General features: G+C 37.8%; 1 pseudogene; it reads left to right on the top strand.

Moving 5' to 3' along the window:
• The first annotated feature begins 9,404 nt into the window (after positions 1-9,404).
• On the top strand, positions 9,405-11,924 carry LOC101708350 (arf-GAP with Rho-GAP domain, ANK repeat and PH domain-containing protein 2 pseudogene; annotated as a pseudogene).
• The last annotated feature ends 7,476 nt before the right edge of the window (positions 11,925-19,400 follow it).

Genomic DNA, 19,400 nt, shown 5'->3' with positions numbered 1-19,400 from the left:
GCAGGACTCCCCCCAGTCTGCCCTCCAACTGCTGGCAGGCTGGTGACTGTCCTTCCCTCATCCACTCTGGGAACTTGTCAGTGTGAAACCACAATGGGGCTTTTCTAGGACTGAGGTTCAAACATCCAGCCCTTCCCCACTGTGGTGTCCCTCCCAGCTCCTGCTCTGTGTGGTTGTGTCCTGGAGTGCTTGTACTGCACTCACCAACTGTTGCCTCTGGAGGGCAGTTTAGGAAGCCTGGTCTTGAATTCTTCCCATTGTCTCCAACTGCATAAGATTCTCTTGGTCTCCATTTTGTTCTTTGTAAGCAGAGAACTTATTAGTTTCACTGTAGCTCTTTGCTGGCAGCCAGCATCCATAGCACTGTGGCTTCTCCTCTGTGGCATAGGCCACCTCTTTTGCATCACTTAATCTTATTTTCTTCTCCTCTGTCAATTCCCTTGTATCCTGTGTACCTTCCCCTCACTTCCGTTCCTCTCGAAGCTGCTGTCCTCCAGACTTCAGATACTGTGCCCTGGATAAGCTGACCTGCTGGCACTCACTGCTCTGCCATCTTGTCTCCAACCCTCAACATGAGTTTTGGAGGGAACAAAACCATTCAAACCATTACAAAATTTTTGATGCATAAATATTTTGGAGAATATTTATCAAAAATAAACTTTGGGGGCCGGGGATTTAGCTCAGTGGTTCCGCCGCCTGCCTTGCAAGCGCAAGGTCCTGAGTTCGATCCCCGGTACCAAAAATAAAATAAATAAATAAATAAATAAATAAATAAACTTCAGTTACCCACGTCTTTGGGATATGAGAAGAAGAGGATGAAAATATGTTGCAATATTTCTGCATTTTATCCAAGAATATATCCAGGAGGAACCAATGACCAAAAATTTGTCTAATTTTGTAAGAACTTAAAACCCATGGATCCAAAGCCCCCAGAAGTTCAGTGAGCTCCAAACATAAACATATCAAAAAATGCACCATAGCATATCATAATCAAATTGCCAAAAACTAGTAATAAAGACAAAAATGTTTAAAAATCTAAAAATCATTCAGTCTTCTGTTTTCTGGCTTAGTGTGATAGCAGTTGTCACTCCATCGTAACAACAAATACAAAGCTGAACAAATGGAAAAATCACCAAGTGTTCTTAGTTCTGCTAACGGAATGAGGTCCAGAGCAAACCACTGCTTCTCAAATTAGGCAGATACAGGCACAATTTACAGATTTGTGAAAGTCTACATGTAGAAATTTCTGTGGGAACCAGAACCAGGATAAGAAATCCTAAATTATAATTGAGACATCACTGGGCTCAGTGCAGACAAGCCAGAGCTAACATCTTCAGGGAGGGCCAGTCGTTACTGTGACTCAAAGTGAGATATCAAGTTTAGTTTTGTGAATTTTACCCTGAGAAGACTAACAAGGTTCTCACGGTGAGTACTGTAGGAAGGTCTCCTTATACTTCTGGGAGTGGAAGGGAACGGAACTATCTTGAAATAGGCTAAAGCACTCTGTTCTTCATAACAAGACATTCCCTTAGGAGAAACTATTGTGCTAGAACCTAATTTATGGGGTTTTGTCAAAGAGTAAGAGACCTGGGGCGGGGGGGAAGCAGTACCATTCTAGCCTATTCTAGACATGATATCTCACCTAGCAAGGAAAACCTGACAAGCCTTTGTGAACTTCAAAGCCCAAAGGCAGAGGTGCACTAAGAGACTGAGATTTAATCATAGGCCTCACTTCCCCTTTCTTCACATCTTCTTATCACATAGCTAAAGGCCTACTTACCAGTTTCTTTCACCCAGCATAGGATGTTTGGGTTTCAGCAAAAATATACAAGGCATACTTACAAGGAAAAAACAAAACAAAACAAAACAAAAACCAAAAGCAAACCATTTGAGGCAAGAAAGCAAGAATCAGAAATTAGATTTGACAAATTTGTCAGGATTATCAAGCTGGGAATCTAAAGTAATTATATGATTAATATACTAAGGGCTCTAGTGGAAAAAGTAGACAATAGGCAATAACAAATAATCTGAGCAGAGAAATGGAAATTCTAAGAAAGAACAAAAAATAAATGCTAGAAATATAAAACTCTATAACAGAAATGAACAATGTTTTTGATGGCTCAGTAACAGACTGAACATAGCTGAGAAAAGAATCTCTGAGTTTGAAGATGTGTCAGTAGAAACTTTCTAAATTAAAAAAAAAAAAACTAGAGAAAATGGAAATAGAATAGCCAAAACTATGAGACAACTATAAATGAGGTAGTGCGTGTATAAGAGGAATAGCACAAGGAGAAGGAGAGGAACAGAGGAGAGTGTTGAAGCAGTCATGTAATGTCAGATACCAAACCACAGGCCCTGGAAGCTTAGAGAACACCAAGGAAAATAGCAAAACAGAACACAAATGGAAAGACTTCCTAAACACACAAAGTAACAAACAACACAAAGGCATGTCACATTCAGTGTGCAGAAAGTAAAGGATAGTGCCAGGGATTTAGCTCAGTGGCGCTGGCGCCTGGCTCGAAAATGCAAGGTCCTGAGTTTGATCCCCGGTACCAAAAAAAAGAAGCAAAAGAGTAAGAATGTCTTACCAAAAGAAAATAATTACATCTGACTTCTTGATTTCTCAGAAACCAAGCAAACAAGAAGAAAGTAGCATGAAATATTAGTTGTAAGAAAAAAATCCATAACACTTCACAATTGTTAGAATTCTGTATCTGAAAAATTATCCTTCAAAAAATGTTCTAGTTTGAGCTACTACAACAAATTAGCATAAGTTAATTTGTTTACAAACAATAGCAATTTATTTTTCATGAATCTGGAGGATGAATATCCAAGGGCACTGATCTCAGATATTCATCCAATATTTTGTTACTGAGTACTGTCAAGTTCTGCTAAGAGCTCACTTCCAGGTTGCAGATGGCTTTATATTGTGGAAAAAAAGAGCTACCTGACTTTCACCTTCTTCTTCTTCTTTTTTTTTTTTTTAACAGTACTTGGGATTAAACCCAGGACCTTCCCACAAGCTATGTTCCCAGTTTTTGAGGGCTTGCTAAATAGCCAACTTGCCTGGGCTGGGCTCCAGTTTATGATCTTCCTACATCAGCCTTCCTGAGTGCTATGCCCTCTTCTTATAAAGACACTAATCCCATTGATGAGGGCTCCAACCTCATAACCTGATTTCCTCCCAAAGTAATCACCTCAAAATACCATTATGTCAGATCTGGGGTTTCAAATATAAACTTTGAGGAGATACAGACATTCAGAGTATAACAAAAAGTAAAGGACAAAAAAAAAAAAAAAGACTCTCAGATAAACACCAGAGAGAATATGTTGCCAGTAGACCTGCTTTGCAAGGGATGTTAAAAAAATTCTTTAGAAAGATGGAAAATCCTATTGGTCAGAAACTTGGATCTATGTAAAGAAAGGGAGAGCATTAGAGAAAGAATAATGAAGATAAAAAGCACTCAGAGTAAAAAAATACACATTACATCAAGATATACATGACAGCAGACTTCTTGAGAATGTATTTGAGATTTTTAAAGTGTTTTATGCATGGAGAGAAAAAGTTGGAGCACTGTAGGTATAGAATTGTAAACTTGAATGAAAACACCATTGAAAGATGACAGCAAAGTAAAGACTTAGAGAAAAACAAAACCCAACAAAATGCAGTACTACTAGATATACAGTAGAAAACAATGCTAAAGAAACTCTTCATGCAGAAGTGAAATGATTTCTGGTAAAATTTGAAAAAAACACAAAAAAGTGGAAATGTGGTAGTAAATATATGACTTGATATAAAAGAAATTTTTACTGTCATAAATATAATTGCGTTTAAAACAAAACAACAAAAAACCCGGTGCTCGGGGAAAGTTTAGTATTGGTAATAGTAAAATGCATTAGAACAGTAGGACAAAGGATAAGAAGGAAGTGGAAGTGTATTTTTATATGATTCTTCAACCATATATATTTATGCAATATTATAAGAAAATAGACTGTGATAAATTGTAGTTATATGTGGTAACCCTTACCACATTTATTTAAAGATAAATATAAAAAATAGAGACAATGGAATACTGAAAAAAAATCCAATTAAGCCAAGAAAAAGGATGCAGAATCAAAGAACAAACATGACAAACAGAAATATACTGGGTATAAACCCAAACATTGATAACTACATTAAATTATGAATGCTCTCGGTACTCTAATTTAAAAAGATTATAAAATAGAATAAGAACCAATTTTGTAATATTTTACAGAAACACCCTTTTAATATGAAGACAGAGCCAGGTTAAGAGTAAAAGATGAGAAAATGGATACTAAACACTAATCACTAACACTATTACAAAGTGTATCATATAAATTCTAATCACTGGGGTGGCTATATCAATTTAAGACAAAGTAGTCTTCAAAATAAGGATTATTTCCAGAACTAAATAAGGCAATTAAATCATGATAAAAGGGTCAAAATATCAATAAATAAACCATAGTTTAATACATATATGTGCTACATTATAGACTTTCAAAAAACATAAAGCAAAACCTGATAAAATGAGAAAAAGACAAACTCACTTACACATACAGTTGAAGATTTCAATTGCTATAACCAGGAGACAAAAAAATCAGTAAATAGACATAAGTTACTTAAGCAACACTGACCAAGCAACCAACTTGACCTCACTGACAATCCAGTCACCCGAAATAAAACACGGAGAAAAAGTTTCAAAGACACTATGTTTAAAATAAAACTATGAAAGTACAAGAAGAAATAATGTGAAAGTTATGCTCTTTATCCTAGAGTAAAGAAGGCTTACCTGTAGTACACAGGTCAAAGAGCATAAAAAATAATTAATGTAACTATGTGAGGCAAAAACCATTGCAAAGTCAGGATACAGGTAAACCAAAGAAAATATTTAATACTTTAGTTACATAGGAAACAGATACTCTTTTGTACAAAGTGACTACAAATAAAGAAATAGATCCATAACCTAAAAGAAAAATGACATTTAAAAAGCCACCATCTAGGAAAGAAAATATTCATAACTACATTAAAGGATATTTAGTTCCAGGCACAATATCATCTTCTACCTGTCAAGCTTGCTAGCACACTGTGTGGATGAGGACAATATAAGAGCTAATTATGGACATCTCTTCCAAACTTTGCACACAGTGAATTCATATTGATAACTTAAAATTAGCCATGTTAAAAGTGTGTCTATCCTAGAAATCAGCAAATGGTACAAATCAAGTTCCATCTTCCCTCCCTGAGAAAAGTAGTGTTAATTATTTACCAACACACGTCAGGCGAGAGTGTGGGGAACTAGACACTCTGGTGCTATTGTTGTTTTAACTACAGTGTAGCAAAATTTCCACTCAGTATTTTGTTAACATCTACCAAAGTTACTGATTACACACAACTTTTTCAGCAGCAGCTCTACTTCTAGAAACGTGGCCTTGATATTCTTGCCCACACCTGAAATGACATGCATTTTGTTTTGTAATACCACAGATACCTGTCAATTGAGGATTAGTTTTTAAATTGTAGTGCATTTTATACAATGAAATGCTAAGCAGCTGTTAACTTATATGAGAAGAAAAATAATTATATGAGAACATCCTTTATGTGTTAATAAAGAGTGAAATCTATTCAGTACTGTTACTGAAATAAGCAGGATTTTGAGAGGGAGAGAGAATATATTTACATATATTTGATAACATATACACAAAATATTTTTGAAACTATTCTCGAGAAGTATCAGTTGCCTCTGGGGAAGGTTATGCCTGAAAGTCAGGAAAGGGAGGGAAAGTTTCTCTGCACTTAATTTAAAAAATAAATTTCCACTATGTATGGCATTATTCATTTAACAAGCAAATTTAAGTTTAAATTTCATAAAACTTTTAATAGTATATTGTGAGTTGGGTTGTTTCATACACTGTTGGTATTTGGGATAAGTTTTATCAAAAAGAAGTTGATCGCATGTGACAAGTATCTTCAAGTAGTTTTCCCTCTTCAACCTACCAGTTGCCTTCTGTTATTTATCCTGAGAAAATATACAATTATGGAACTCAAAATTTATGGTGTTATTTTAACAGTGAAAAGTTTAAAATAACCTAGATGTTCAAAGAAATAGAAATAGATGTTTTTTCTTCATACAACAAAATAATAGGTATTAAAGTAATAGCCATTTAAAGTAAAGCTTTGGAAAACATATTTAACAGCATGCTTGAAATATTAGGAATGATAAACTAAGATGCATAATTTTACATGTGGTATGACCCTAATCTCCTAACAAACTATGTGTAATTACAACCACTTGCTTATGAAGCTCAGCACAGGCTACACCAAAATGTAGCACCTTGGTATTTGAGGAAACAGCAGAAGAAGGAAGGTCATTCTTACCTCTTCCCTTCATTCTCTCAATAATCAGGACATTAAAAAAGTATCTGACTTTCTTCTGGTCATTGAATGCATGAATCCAATCTAGGGACACCCTTGCTATACAGAGAGGAAGGGAACCTCCTCATCCTCCGAGACACAGACACTAAGAAGACTCTGACTGTCCCTCTCATTTGATTACCATGAGCTATACTCCCTTTGGTCCAATTGCATGTCTGTATAACTGTCTGGTCTTTGTCATACCTAAGCATACCAATAGTACACAATTTCCCCTGTTTCTAAGTTTTTATTTTTGAAGGTATGTCATATAAATTTTAAATTAATTTGTATGCTCTTCTCTTGTTAATCTGTCTTTTGTTACATGGGTCTCAGCTATGAACCCAATAATGAATAAGAAAATAAATCTTTTTGTCCTACATTTACATGCACATACAAACACAAGAAAAATATACAACATGGAAAGAGGATTATCTCTGGATGCTAATTGAATATTATTGAATTTCAACATGTTCTTGATATGTTTTTAAGTATCTTCTTCATAATTACCTATAATGTACAAATTTTTTTTTCTGTGATGAGCAAATATTATTTTAAAGTCAGCTCAAGGGATATTTAAAAAAATTGAAATCTTTAATGCTTGACAACATCTTTAACATAAATACTTTGCATCATATTGTGCAGTCTCCTCTCAATTATTTTGTGCATTGTTACCAACTAAAATGTTTACAACCACAAAACAACTCATCTATAAAACTAAAGACAGTGATACAAATATATCTGTTTATACCAAATTATGTTATGAAAAATAGGTGTCACAGAAAGAAGAGTTTTGTGGTCCCATAAGTTAAATATTTAACTACCTTTCATCTCTTCCTCTGAAACATATGTAATTAATAATTGTTGTATAAAAGTTTCTGAGTGGTACTGCAGTAAGGAAAATTGTCTCCATTTCTTCTACTATTCCCTTCTCTAAATACCTGAATATGGTCTAGTGTTCCAAACAACATAGTTTAGATGATCATGAGCTTAGGAACATTTCAGACTCCATCCTCTAATCTCTAACACTTTCTGGCCCTATGGCATTGGTTCCATGTAATTTTAGGGGCAACTCTGGTTGATGTCCATCCTCCCTCTCTTCCCCTCTTCCCTAAGATGAGAAATCACATCTGAACACTTCATCCTTGACCATTCCCTCTTCCCTGGAGGGGTACATCTGAACATTATCACTTCTGTCCATCAGCATACTAGAAGTCACTTGAACTCAAAAACTGTGCAGTTGTGTTCCTTATGGGACAAAACCTATTAACATATGATTATTTTTACCATTGCCTTCAGAAGAGATTCTTTTTTTCATTATCTTTGCTTGCTATTTTTCCTGTCCTTTGCCTTCCAAGAAGTCTATGCCCTTTTATTCTTTGAGTTTTAATGATGCATATTTGGAAGAAGAAAGAAAAAAACCCCAAATAACAAGAAAGATGCAGGCAAACATTTTGAAAGAGAGATACAAGGAGGAAAATATATAAGAAGTCAGAGAAGAAAACAGATTTTAAGAATTACTGCAGTGAATTGCATATTGTCCTCACAGTATTTAAGATACGATAAAGAAAGAAATGATGGAGAAAACAAGGGAGGGAGAGAAAAAGGAAAGAAGGAGAGTGAATTATCTTGAAAATTCTGCTTTGGTTTCCAGACTGAATTTCTTTCACTATGACACAGCTTTCAAATGGACTGTGTGAGTCACTTTCAATAGTGTAACAAACTTAAAAGCCCACACATTCTAAGTAGAAGACTATACAGTCTTGATCCTGGGATACTACCAATCAGTCAGCTTCTTTGTTAGAAGACTCATTGATTAGAAAAGAAGAGAGGAAATGAACAGATTCTGGAGCATAAAGAGAGCAAAAAATAGCAGCTCTGAAATTAGTGTCTTAGTCACTCAGGTAACCACATCCTAATCAGAAAATGTGGGTTAGAAGAGATTGAATGATCGTGCATCCTGGAGACTGCTTCCCTTTCTGAAAGGAAACACGGTCAAAAAGCTGAACTTTCCTTGGTACAAACTGATGAAGAGAGACAAAAGCCATGAGCGAAGAGAGGAAACGCAGCAAATGAAAATTCAAAGAGCTCATTAGACAGTAACAGCTCAATCGGCACAGTTTGAAAAGCAAAGCAAATAATGAGATGTGTATTTTTCAATACTCAGAGCATTGGAGAAGGAAAATATTGACAAAACTTGATGCTAAAAAGAATATCAATGGATGTACATTTTAATAAATTAATATAAACACTGCAAATTGGTAAGCCTTTCTAAAGGGCAGTTTGGCAATATGTGCTCAAATTTTAAATTTTAAACACACGTGCGCACACACACACACACACACACACACCCTTGACATAGCAATTCTCTTTGTAGGAATTTTCTCTGAGGAGATAAATAAACAAGTATACACGTTATATGGCAAGAATTTTTTAAAGTTATTTTTATATACTAGTAAATAAAAACCTCTGTGAATAATTATCCGTCAGTAGGGGGTTTGGTTTAAAAAATTAAATACATCCATATACTTGTATACCATGCATTGTATGGTTTTTATAAGCATAGGCTTTGGAGTCAAACTGAGTACATCTGGCCCTACTAGTTACTACTTGCATGATTCTGATCAAATTATTTAATGTCGGGCAGAGCTCTAGGCCCTACCGGGGCCGCGTGGCTGGCCGGCCGCAGGGACCCTCAAGGCGAGCCAGGCCGCTTGGCACTTTCCCGGTACATTTCCAGAGCGCAAAGTGCTGGGTTCTGGTTTCTACCCCTTGGATTTCGCTCCCGCGTGTGGGTGTCTAAAAGGAAACCAGAAGCGGGTTAAAGCACATGAAACATTCTTTGTGAAGAAAATAGCATTTTGAGAAGATAACTTTTCCAGTGATAAAGCAAAAACCAGTAAAGAAGTGCATCCTCTTATGTATGGGTCTCATTGTGCTGCTTTTTATAACTTAGCTTAGTAATGAAACCATTATGTCCTCAGTCAGTGAAGTGAATATTGATATCAAGGATTTCTTAATGAGCATTAATTTGGAGTAGTACCTCTTATATTTTCAAGAGTTTTGTTTTTATACTGTGAAGGACTATGCAAGAATAAATGATAATGTGCTACATGAAATTGGAATATCACCTACAGGACACCGTAGGAGGATACTAAAAAAATTGCAGATGATCTTGTCAAAAATGCAAGAAATCCCAATATATGCAAATGTTCGTAAAACAAAGAATGATGACACTTCAAAGGATTGCCATGCTCCATCTTCTCATCAGAACACCTGTATAGAACTTTCTGATTCTGGAACTATTCAGGCACATAGCTTAACACAGTTGGAGACAGTTGTAAAAAATCTAGATCAAAATGACATTCATATGGCAAAGAGCCAGTCTTTTCAAGCAGATGATAAGTTATTTCTTTCTGAACATGACTTTCCCATTTCAGAAGTACTACATTTGAATTTGAATTCTCATGATTTATGACTCAGTAAAATAGAATCTTTGGTTATAAAGAAGAATATGGATTGTACAACTGAAGAACAACAAATAGAAAAAGTTGATTTGGTATCAGAAAACTGCAGCATCCTTCCTAATGCAGCCCCTGAATGCCTTTCTTCCCTGGACTGTTTAGCATCAGAAGCACATTCTGGAAACAGAACTAATGGCTTATTAGAAAGATCACTACCATCCCCATAGTTTCAGTTTCAAGGAGAAATGGTTGTAAATGATTTGTATGTTCCATCATCACCAGTCCTGTCACCTATGAGAAGTCGTAGCAAACTAGTTTCAAGGCCATCTTGATCTTTTCTGCTGAGACATCGGCCTGTTCCATCTGGCAACAAAAGGAATTTCAGGGAGCTACTTCCATGAGAGAACTGTTACTACCTCAACTGGAAAATCTGTGACACTCCCAAATTCAAAAGAGGAGAACTCATCTTCCATCTTCCTTATGGAGAGACCTTTCCCTTACAGAGACTAGAAAATTCCAAGAAGAGGTCTATAAAGAATGAATTTTGGACCCACGAAGAACAACTCAAAGGGGAACCAAGTACTTCAAAGAACTCTTTTTCAATCAAATCAAGCATATATGATAATAGGAGAAAATAAATGAAGACAAAGTAGAGGACATTTGAATACCTGCAGAAGACAAAAACAATGTCTTGCAAGGCTCTGCTTCTGAATTAGAATACTCAACAGTAGAAGAATGCTTTCAGAGCTTAAGAAGAAAAGATTCAAAAGCATCTAAGTCTAGAACTCAAAAAGCATTAAATTTGGACCTTGGTGGGTTTTTTTTTTTGGTACTGGGGATCAAACTGGAGCCCTTGTGCTTGTGAGGCAGGCGCTGAAACCACTGAGCTAAATGCCCGGCCCTTGGACCTTGTTAATAGGCACAGTTATCCTTTAAGCTCAACAAGTGGAAATGCGGACTCATCAGCTGTTTCCTCAAATGTCATCTCTCCTTATGCCTGTTTCTATGGATCTTCTACAATGAAGGTTAAATCAGGATGGTTGGACAAGCTCTGTCCTCAAGGAAAACGTATGTTTCAGAAGAGATGGGTGAAATTTGATGGCCTTAACATTTCTTACTACAATAATGAAAAGGTGATGTATTCAAAAGAAATAATTCCCCTTTCTGCTATATCTACAGTACGAGTTCAAGGAGACAACAAATTTGAAGTTGTTACAACACAAAGAACTTTTGTGTTTAGAGTAGAAAAAGATGAGAGGAATGACTGGATCAGTACACTGTTAAATGCACTGAAGTCCCAGTCCCTTACTTCTCAGTCTCAAGCAGCTGTTGCACCTGAGAAATGTGGATATCTTGAACTGAGAGGGTACAAAGTCAAAATTTTTACCATATTAAAGGGAAGCAGTGTGTGGCTTTGTAAAAATGAACAGGATTTTAAGAGTGGACTTGGTATTACCATAATTCCTATGAATGTAGCAAATGTAAAGCAAGTGGATCTAACTGTGAAACTGTCTTTTGAAATAATCACTCCCTATAGGAGTTTCAGCTTTATAGCAAGTCTGAAAAAGAGAAACAAGACTGGATTGAAGCTGTGCAGCAGTCAATAGCAGAAACTCTCTCTGATTATGAAGTAACTGAGAGATTTGGTTTAATGAGTCCAACAGGAGCTGTGCAGATTGTAAAGCCCCAGATCCCGACTGGGCATCCATCAATCTCTGTGTTGCCATCTGTAAGAAGTGTGCAGGACAACATAGATCTTTGGGACCAAAAGATTCCAAGGTTAGAAGTCTGAAAATGGATGCCAGCATTTGGAGCAATGAACTCAGAGCTTTTTATTGTCATTGGAAACAAAAGAGCAAGTGATTTTTGGGCTGGTAACCTTCAAAAGGAAGAAGAATTACATATGGACTCACCAATAGAAAAGAGAAAAAAATTTTATTACTCAGAAATATGGAGAAGGAAAATTCAGAAAAACTCTTTCAGCCTCTCTGACCAAAGAAGAATTAAATAAGGTATTCAATAAAATATAACAGTAGATATGGACTTTAATGCCTTTTTAAACATGTGCCAAGATTCTTGATAAGAAATAAAAGGTCTTATGCTATTTGATAAAACTATTGTTTAATTTTTATATGTTCTTTTGTGAGACTGTACCAGTGGCTTTCCCCTTATTTTACATGAGTATTCATTACCATGGGTGAATAAATTTTTCCTCTGTAACCATATTTTTCAACTAAATAAAAAAAAATTATTTAATGTCTCTTTGCCTCAATTTTCTAATCTATAAAATATTTCACAACCATTAAAATCTATAAAGTAACTTTATGATCTATAAAATCTATTTTACAAAGTTGTCATAAAAATTAAGAGTTGAAAGACTCAGGTAGTAAATATGCAAAAAGTGTTAGATATTAGTGTTCTACAAACAAATTGTAGTATGTATATTAATACGGAAAATGGTCATGTTGAGTAACAGTTAGAGACTAGCCGGTAATATAGGTTTCCATTTATATAGAATAATTTATGTATAAATGTACGGATAGAAAGATTTCATATATATATTTACTATAATTTTAATACTGGATATCTCTGATGATAGTATTTCAAATAATTTTTATTTTCTTTTTTCTGTCCCATTTTTCTGGACCAATATTTTCTTAAAATATAATATAGAAACTCATAAAATGGCAAACTAGGAAATTTAGACTTGCTTTTCTGCTGAGGAAAACTAAAATTCTGGATGTATGGAAAATTACAATCCTGAACTACTGTGGCCTGGCAGGGCAATGCACGCCTGGGATCAGCCAGCACTTGGGAGCCTGAGGTAGGATTATTGCTGTGAGTTCGAGGCCAGTCTGGGCTACAGAGGGAGACCCTGTCTCAAAAACACCAAAATTAAAACAATAAAAACAAAACAAAACAAAACAATCTCGAACTACTAAGGAGCCACCATGGAAACAGTGCATCTGATCACCCTAAGGTAGTTGTTTGATAGAATGTGGAATGGCCTTTGAAGCTTCACTTACAAATGGGTGTCAGTGCCATACAGGGCTGGGGAACAATTCTCCAGAAGGCTGTATGTTTTCTGTATCCAGTATCCAGTATATGGTTCTGTGTCTCCCACAGTTAGGACTGATGAGCCCAGGAATCTAGGAGTGGAAGAGACTGGCTGCACTCACTGCTATGTCCAGTGACCCACCAACAAAATGCTTCCTCCCAGTGTTCATGGCATTGTACTCTCTTGATCTAGAGATCTTATTTCCAGAAGGAGTGCTTCCACCAAGAGATACACACAACAATGATCCCACAGAATTGGAAGTTAAGGCTACTTTGGCTCTTTGTACTTCAGAATCAACAGGTAAAGAAGGGAGTTACAGTGCTAGCTGGGATGGATGATCCTGAATACTAACCAAAAACTGGAGTACTACACACAATGGAGGCAAAGAAGACTGCGTCTGGAACACGAGATCCTTTAGGGCATCTACTAGTATTACCACACCGTGTGATAAGGTCAGTAGAAAACTACAACCTAAGTCCAATCAGGACTATGGGTGGCCTAGACCCTTCAGTATGAAAGGTTTGAGTCATACTATGAGGTAAAAAATCACTTCCAGCTAAGGTGCTTGATAAAGTCAAAAGAAATGCAGGAATGGGGAAAAAATAAGAACCAAGATGCATTATGTAAAGGTACAATTCCCGATGAGAAACGTAATTGTGTTGTATACCTACAATGTACCAATAAAAGAATTTAATAAAAAAAAAAAAAGGAAAAGAAAAAAAAAGAAATGCAGAGTTGGTAGCAATGAAAGAAGTTACAAATACCATCTATGACCACATGGCTAATTATGCAAATGAGTACTATAATTGTCATGGGTGTTTCCTCATTTTGTTATAGATATATATGTACCTATTTTCCTTTCCTTTACTCTTCTGTATCATGTAACATAAGATGTATTGATTTTATATATTTCAAATATATTTAAATATTATTTTATATCATAATATATGATATAAAATATTATGATATGTAATAACACTCAAGATACAAAACATCAAGGAGAAGAGTAAACATTTACTTTGGGACCTCTCTTCTGGGGTAGAGATTAGTGCATTTTTTGTTGTATGCAGAGCAGTGGAATTATGTCAGGTAGACGTACAATCTTGTTTATGGCTTTATTTGGAAATTAAGTAAGGAGATGTATATAGGTTTCAATTTGATAGGAAGTAGACTTGTAATGGTTAATTTTTTGGGTCAACTTGATGGCCATGGATACCCAGTAGCTGGTTAAATATTTTTAGCTGTGTCTATGAGGTCTACAAGATGAGATTAGCATTTAACTTGGTAGAGTAAAGCAGACGGCCTTGTTATGGTCTGAATTGAGACTGTCTCCTAAGGGCCCTGTGTGCCCATAGGTGGGGCCTGGTTGGAGGCAGGCCATGGGTGGCATGACCTGGAATGATGCATCTCCCTCCCCAGGTCTTCCTTCTCTCTCTGCTTCTTGGTCACCATGACAGGAATAGCTTTTCTCCATTGAGCCCTTCTGCCATGTTGCTGATCATGCAAGGACCAAGATATCTGAGACTGTGAGGAAAAATAAACCTCTCTTCCTTTTAGTTGAGGATTGGAGATTATGTTCCAGTGATGAGGAAAGTGAATACTCTCTCCACTGTAGGTGGGTATTATCTAGTCCATCGAAGCAGAAGAAGGTTGAATTTGCTCTGCCTAATTGAGCTAGGGCATTGAATTAGTTGGGCTTCTTCAGAGGAACAGAATCAACATGAAATAAATGTATAATTATACAAAGGGATTTACTAGGTAAGCTTACAGGATCAGAAGCAAAAGAGTCACAATGGCAGTCTGTGGGATAAGAAGTAGAAAAATCCAAAATGGCCTTCTGTGTGATAGAAAGCCAGAGGATCCAGTGGCAGTCTAAGGTTGAAGGTGTGGAATCTCACTACAGAGTCACTGATGCAAATTTGTGTCAGAAGGCTGAAGTGACTGTTTTGGAAGGCTGAAGAATCTGTGTTAAAAGCTTGAGAGACTGGAGACCAGTGTACAAATAAAATGGTGAAGACCAGTGCTCCTTCAGAAAAGAGAACGTCTCTCCTCTTTCCCTTTTTATTCCACCTAGGCTACAAACTTACTGTTTGGTGCCACCCATATTTGGGGTGGTCTTCTCCCCTCAGTTTTCTAGCCTGCATGTCAGTCATCCACAAATACACACAGAACTTTATTAATCTGCTAGGCAGTCTATACTCAAGTCCAGTTGACACATCTCAATTAAAGACCACATACATCAATCTTCTCTTGCCTTTGGTGCTTTTGGTTTTCAGACCAAAACCAGAAGATGAAGAATCCTATCTCAGAGTTTTTAGTTACATGACTAACTATGCTGGATCTGCAGCTAGTGTGTATATATATATATATGTCTTTCCTGTTGGTTTTGTTTCTCTGGAGAACCCTAGCAATAGAGGGAGGAATTAACAAGTCAAAATCCAGAAAGAGATAAATTACTCACTTAAAATATCTTTTATCCTGAGGGCATCTGCTGAAATATAAGGAAAAGTTGCAAACTGAACTGCAGTTTTGGTAATCTCATATGGTAAGAGGAACAGATGTCAAAGCCCAAGGTTTACAGCTCCGAATGGGAATCTGATAGTCATTCCTTCATATACCTATTAGGCTAGTATCCTGAATGTGTTCACACTTAGGGTAAGAGTAAACTGAGAGCAAATCTTACTTCCTTTTCCCCCTCCCTCCCTCCCTCTGTCCCTCCTTCCTTCCCATTTCCCTTTCTCTCTCCTTCTTCTTCTCTCTTTTTTTCTTTCCTTCTCAGATTGATAGCCTGAGCTAACATCACCTGGTTGGTCCAAAAACCTTCAAGTCCTGCACTCGTATTAAGGTGATCGCAGATTTGTAATTATTCTATGCTCAAAAGAAGGCCAGACAAAAATCATCTCTGAAGGAAAGTAACTTCATCTTCGTTAACTTCAGATTATTTCAAAAGATATTTTAGTTGTAGGTACAATGACTAGCATGCGGCAGATAACCAGACATACAAGAAATAAGATACCTTGAGCAAGAACCAGCTCAAAGACATAACCCAGCTTTGCTCTTCTGGGTTGGAACCGCTATAAGACAGTTGTAAATTTGTACTTGTGCTATCTCTTTTCTCAGAACTGTCTGACTTACAGTAGGATCCACAACAGGGCATGGGAGTGTAGTTTCATGGACATTTACCGAGCCTTTAGAGGTGCTAAGCACAGGGGCTGAGGACGGAGGCTGTGGTTGACAAGACAGGACCACTGCTGACAGCACAGAACTTGTCCCCACCAGCTGCTGTTCTTGAACAGGTGGAGGCTTTGTGAGAGGTTTGGAAAAAGTTCCACCTAGAGCACTGGCATCGCTTCAGCTTCAGGATTTAGAAAGATGTTTGAGCCAAACATACAAATGTGACTGTTCAGAGTGAGTGACGTATGTGTGAGAGCCCAAAATGTCCTGGACCCGAGTGTCCTTCTGGTCCAGGGTTGTGCCCATGCAGATTGGTCTTCTAAATGAAATCCCTTTGTACTCAGGGATGGGCAACAGAAATAGAAAACATGAAGGCAGAACTTCAGGGTTGTTGTTCATCAGAAAAGCACCGTACATTTCCTTGTAGATTATGCTTTTTGCTCAACTTTCATATACACATGAGCCCCTGTTGGCAGATTTGAAGTCCGCAGTGGGTCTTGGAGTGCTTTGATGCGCTAGATTTTCTGACAGATGGACATGTTATTCTTTCATACCATCCTGTCTAGTTTCTTGCAGGAAAAGATTATTGCTTTGACCTTTTTGTAGCTGGAAGATATTATTTTCTTCTCAATTCTTGAGTAGCTGCTATTGGGTGACTCAGGACAGATGAAGAGGAGACGAGGAACCAGGCTGTGCACTGGAAGATGGCTCAGGCTGCCCACTGCTGTGGACACAAGTGGCTGTGGAAAAGGAAATGTGGGCAAAAGCAGGCACTGGCTGTGTGGTGGTGGCAGCAGGGGTGAAGTGGTAATGCAGTATGTTTGAACATAGGTTACTTGAGCAGTGAAGGACAAACAAGAAGTCTGCCTGATCCTGCAAGTGTGATTTGTAGATCCAAACCAAAGGAAAGGGAATCTGTGCTTTTTGTGCCAGGATCTGTGCTTAGCCCAAATAACATAATACTACTTAATCCTCACAGAAAGCCAAGAGTTGAGCACTAGGAGCACTGAGGCCAAAGAAATTAAATTGTGCTCCTGATACCACACAGTAGTACCAGGAATTAAATTGAACCAAAGGCCTGCTGATTACAAAGTTTGAGATATCTCCATCACCTTGCTTTCTTGGATTCCTGTTCACTCTTGACAATGCCAGTGATGCTGCCCTACGACACAGAGGACAGATCTTGGCCCCTGCTGCCTTCTGTCATTCAAAGGCTGGTACTTGGCTTCTAGTTTTTATTGACTCATCTCCTGGTGTCCTTTGGCAACTCACCTGACCAGCACATTCATTTATTCATCCTTTTTCTACCACACAAGAACATATAGATGCATCGAAGATGGTTAAAATTTTAAATGTGTTTCTTACAGCCATGAAGTGACCATTAAAGAAGGCTGATGGTTAGGAAAAAAATTTCAGAAAAAAGGAAGGTGGTGTTTGTGTGTGGTGGTGGTGGTGGGGGTTAGTTTTGAATTTTGTTTGCAGTATCAATCCCAGGTGTAAATGCCCAGGAACAGAACCACATGGTAGGAGGACAAGGCTTAGCTATATTCTCCTTTATTCTTATACTTCCCATCTACTCTACATGTCAGGGTCAAAAGTTCCCACCAAGGTCACTGGCCCCAGATGCATCCAAATTCCTGACAGCACTGAGAATCATGAACAAAGTCAAAACCAGAAGGACCAGCCTGGGATGTCCTGGGAGAATGAGGAACGATCAACCACATCACTGAATCAATCCACAAACCCTCGACCTCCAGTGTTACCCCGCAGAAGCTGGACTCAGTGCAGGTGCTCCTTGGTTTGAACTCTATTTCATCTCAAAAACTACTCACCACAGTTCTTTGATCCAAGTAAAGGCTCTGTAAGTGTTTGAGACAGGATAATTTATTGAGTTTAGTTTGTAAGTGTTCCCCTGTACTTCTCTCCTCCACCCCTTATTATCAGGGAGATAGTCCTTACTATTTCTGTGCCTCAGAGTTTTTTTAATCAAGTAGGAAGCAAAAGCTACTGGAGATAAAAGCCAATCCTGTAAAAAAAAATCTAAGGTAATTTATAAAAGAATATTAAGGACCTTACTAGTTTTCTAAGGCTGTAGCAACAAACAAAACAAACTTGGTGGCTTAAAGAATAGAAATTTATCTTTCGGAAAGTCTGAAGTGAAGAAATCCAGAACTAAGGATCACCAGTTCATAGTCAAAGCTCTATCCTAGACCCTGCTGGCTGTCGGCAGCTCCTGATTCTCCCTGGATCTGTCTTTCCATGACCTTCTACTCCGTGCCTCTGTGGTTTCTCAAAGGGACACTTGTCACTGGGCTTAGGGCCTATGATCTCTTCTCAAGATCTTCACCTTAGTTACATATACAAAAAAATATTCAAAAAACGAATACTCAAAAAACTACACATGCATATACACCACTTATTCCAAATAAAGTCACATTCTAAGATTTCAAAGATAGACACATCTTTTGGAGGGTTGGCATTCAACCACTATAAAGTCTAATGGCCATTGAGCAAGGAAAGGGAGAGTTTTCCCTTGACTAAAAGATGCTGAAGCTGTGGGGATGGAGCGAGTGAAACCTCCGTACACTTTGGTGGGCACATCCAGAGGGAGACATGGAATCAGAGGGGTGGCTACACTACACACCAAAGCAGACTGAGTCCACGACCCTCCCTCCACATCCACCCCTTAGTTCACACCGACTCTACTCTATCACTCAGCCAAGAGCCATCAGATTTCATGGGACCACAGTGGGTTTGTCTGCAGTGGTGACAGGCAGTCTTGATGGTGAAGCACTTAGGAACAACCCCCCACCACCACCACACACACATCTTCTAAGATAAGCTTCCCCTTCCAGCCCCACCTGGGGAGAGAGGCCCTGACAGAAATTGAACTGAACCTTTTAACAGACATTTGGATTGACAGTTGAGAGTTGGATTTTAAGTTTAAAGAACATAAAGCCAATTTTTCCAGACTGAGACATATTGTTAAACTGTTAAATGCCAAAACACAGGCTCTGTGGAGTTATAGCCATGGAATCCCCTCTAGTGTCTCTGTGAGTGCCAAGGTCCCCAGCTCTGGTCAGCTCTCTGGAAGGGCACACGGAAGATGCTGAAATGTACTGTCTTTAAGGCATTAGGTGTCTGATCCTTGGACAGATGTGGTGACCTCTACGAAGAGCTCTGGGCTGTCAATTCCAGATCTTGGGCCGGGCCATGAAACTGAGCTTCTGGCAGCACCCTGGAATACTTCCCCTTCCAGGTGGACTCCACCCAC

This window comes from Heterocephalus glaber, unplaced genomic scaffold (assembly GCF_053883595.1).
Source record: "Heterocephalus glaber isolate CG9 unplaced genomic scaffold, H.glaber_assembly_v1.0 deba00001606, whole genome shotgun sequence".
Taxonomy (NCBI): Eukaryota; Metazoa; Chordata; class Mammalia; order Rodentia; family Bathyergidae; genus Heterocephalus; species Heterocephalus glaber.
This window is presented reverse-complemented; position numbering and strand designations above follow the sequence as displayed.